This window comes from Grammomys surdaster, unplaced genomic scaffold (genome assembly GCF_004785775.1).
Source record: "Grammomys surdaster isolate TR1022 unplaced genomic scaffold, NIH_TR_1.0 171, whole genome shotgun sequence".
Lineage (NCBI taxonomy): Eukaryota > Metazoa > Chordata > Mammalia > Rodentia > Muridae > Grammomys > Grammomys surdaster.
Window position 1 is genome coordinate 779,242 of NW_021604619.1, and position 2,923 is coordinate 782,164.

A 2,923-nucleotide genomic window follows, 5' to 3' on the forward strand; every position below is an offset into this window, starting at 1 on the left:
AAGAAGAAGAAGAAGAAGAAGAAGAAGAAGAAGAAGAAGAAGAAGAAGAAGAAGAAGAAGGTAATGCTGCTCATATGTATGCACAAATCCTTCCTCAACTGGATCTTCTTCATCCTAAATGGTTGCAATTGGTTTAGTGTAATTGGTTTATTTTTTCTTTGAAAAAACACCTTTCCAGTTTTCAGTAGGCATTATAACTACCTAACATGAATGGTTTACTTTACAAAGTCTACACTGGAGTATTGTCAAATACAAACCCTTTCTTTCTTTCTTTCTTTCTTTCTTTCTTTCTTTCTTTCTTTCTTTCTTCCTTCCTTCCTTCCTTCCTTCCTTCCTCCCTCCCTCCCTCCCTCCCTCCCTCCCTGTCTGTCTGTCTTTCTTTCTTTCTTTCTTTCTTTCTTTCTTTCTTTCTTTCTTTCTTTCTCTCTCTCTCTCTCTCTCTCTCTCTCTCTCTCTCTCTCTTTCTTTCTTTCTTTCTTTCTTTCTTTCTTTCTTCCTTTTTTTGTGAGCCCTAATGTCTTTCCTTACTAATGTCATCATACTAGTTCCTCATTTAAAGAGGCTTACAATTTCTAATTCCTTACTTAATCAAAGAGTCATAGTTGAGGTCCACTTATCTGATGAATCTGGAAGTTACTGTTGCCTTATGATTCCCTGTCTTAAATTAGCTATAGAGTCAGGCACAGGTTTCCCATGTCAGGGCTGCCTTCTTGCTTATTTGTCTACCCAAGCTCTATTTCATAACTTTTTCAAAACACAGCACATTTCTAAAGATACATTAAATGGAATTGCCACAGTTATTGCCATCCCTTGTAGGTAATTCAAAAGCTTAGATTTTAAAACTAAAGGAAAATGACAGAAAACAAACAAACAAAAAGAAACAGCTGTTAAATTATTCTAAATTCTATTGCCTTAGACTTTCAGTAGTAAATGAACTTATAGGCTTAATATGGAAAATAAATTTGGTCTCCCTCACCCCCATGTTCCATTCTGTGTTTTACTTGTACTCGTGCCAAGAAGTTTTGGCAATCTGTTCATCTTTTTTTTTTTTAACCTCAAAAGTAAATAACTAAACACAGTTTCTGTAGTTGTGTGGTTGATCTTACAGACTACTATGGCCTCATTTGATCTGATAATATCCTCCCAAATTTTCCTACTCATTTACAAGTGAGTGTTTAGAAGGATCCCAAAAAGTAAAGGATGTGTGCGTGTGTGTGTGTGTGTGTGTGTTTGTGTGTAAGTGCATTTATGTATGTGTGCATGCACTATTTACTGGCTTCATATTCTTAAACATAACAAATTCTACTGAGTGGGTCTTCAGCACCTTAAAATTGCAATGAAAAGGGAAAACAAAATGTTTAAAAATTTTCTGAAAGGTACAAGGGAACTAACTAGTGAACTGCCTGACCAAAACATAAGACAAACTGAACACTCAGAAGGTTGAGGCCAGTTTACCTAGAGGATATTTGTCTTTCCAAAGAAACATGTAAAGGGGCTGGTGTGGTTTTTGGTGTGGTTGTGGGAGTCTCCTAGACCAAGGAGATAGATTTTGAAAACCATTTTTGAAGATAACAATGTAGATTAGTGAAAGAACTAACACTTAGCTTACACAATGTTCTGAGCCAGATCCTCAGCCTTGCAAAAATAATAAAACCAATGATTATTATCTAACTGTTGCCTGGGAAGAGTTAAACTCTCACATTAGGTATGAACCAGAAACAAAAGAGCCAATGCTAAAAATAACTAATAGATGAAATTCATAAAGATTTAAAAATAAAAATAGTAAGAATATTGCAATGTATACTCATAAGCCGAATGTATTTTAAAAGCAAGTTTGAGAATTAGAAACTTACAAAAATGTACTTGTTTTAAAAATAGAAACCATCTTTTTATTATAAAACTATAATATTAATAGCCCATTGGCAAGGTTAAAGAGCAGCAAGGAAAAAGCTAAGAAGAAAATGTGTGAGCTGTAAGATATCAGGTTAAAATGAAAGTTTCAGACTAGCATAACATGGCAAAAAATGGAGAAGGCTTGGAGTGTGGGATACTACCTCAACTAATATTGGAAAGAATTAAGTTTTATATCTGTCCTGGTAAATCAAGGAGATTGCAGAAGAGTTAGGAGTGTATGTAGAGGAAAAGTATCAGTACTATTTTTCTTCTTGATTGGACTATATTGCTTGTCACAATTATGTATGAATCAATGTATCACAAAATTTGAGCTAAAAATCATTCAGCCATACAATTGTGAAAATATTAACTATCTAAAGCAAAGAAGAAATGTTTAAATACAATAGATAAATAATTGTGTATTGCCTGCAAAGAAGCAACAGTTAGCTTGACAGTCAACTTTGTAACAGCCACCAGGAATGCCAGAAATTATGAGAATATTGATATTTTCAGTTTCAAACAGAAATCTACTGATATCATCTTCTGAAATATTTACTCTCGTGAAGACTACACTAAAAATAAATGCTAAAGGATTCATGCAAGAATCAAAATAATAGGTGACTAATCCGCAAGAAAAGTTGCACATGATGTTAGTTTGTGAAATATTGAAAGGTAACACAGGTTTGTACTGGCCATGAATAATTTGTAAGACTGTAGAGTAACTAAGACAGGTCAAAGGAACAGATAGGAATACAATATGGTCAAGGACACTGGACTGAGAAATCAGTAGAAAAAGTACATGGAAAAGAACACTTAAGAATGCAATAGGTATGATGTGATGGCTCAGTAGGTAAAGGAGTCTGCCACCATGCTTGGAAACGTAGTTTAAATCTCTAGAACCCACATGGTAGAAGGAAAGAACTAAATCTTGTAAGTTGTCCTCAGACCTACACACACACACACACACACACACACACACACAAACATACTCTATATGAATAAATGGAAACAATATAATATTTACTATCGA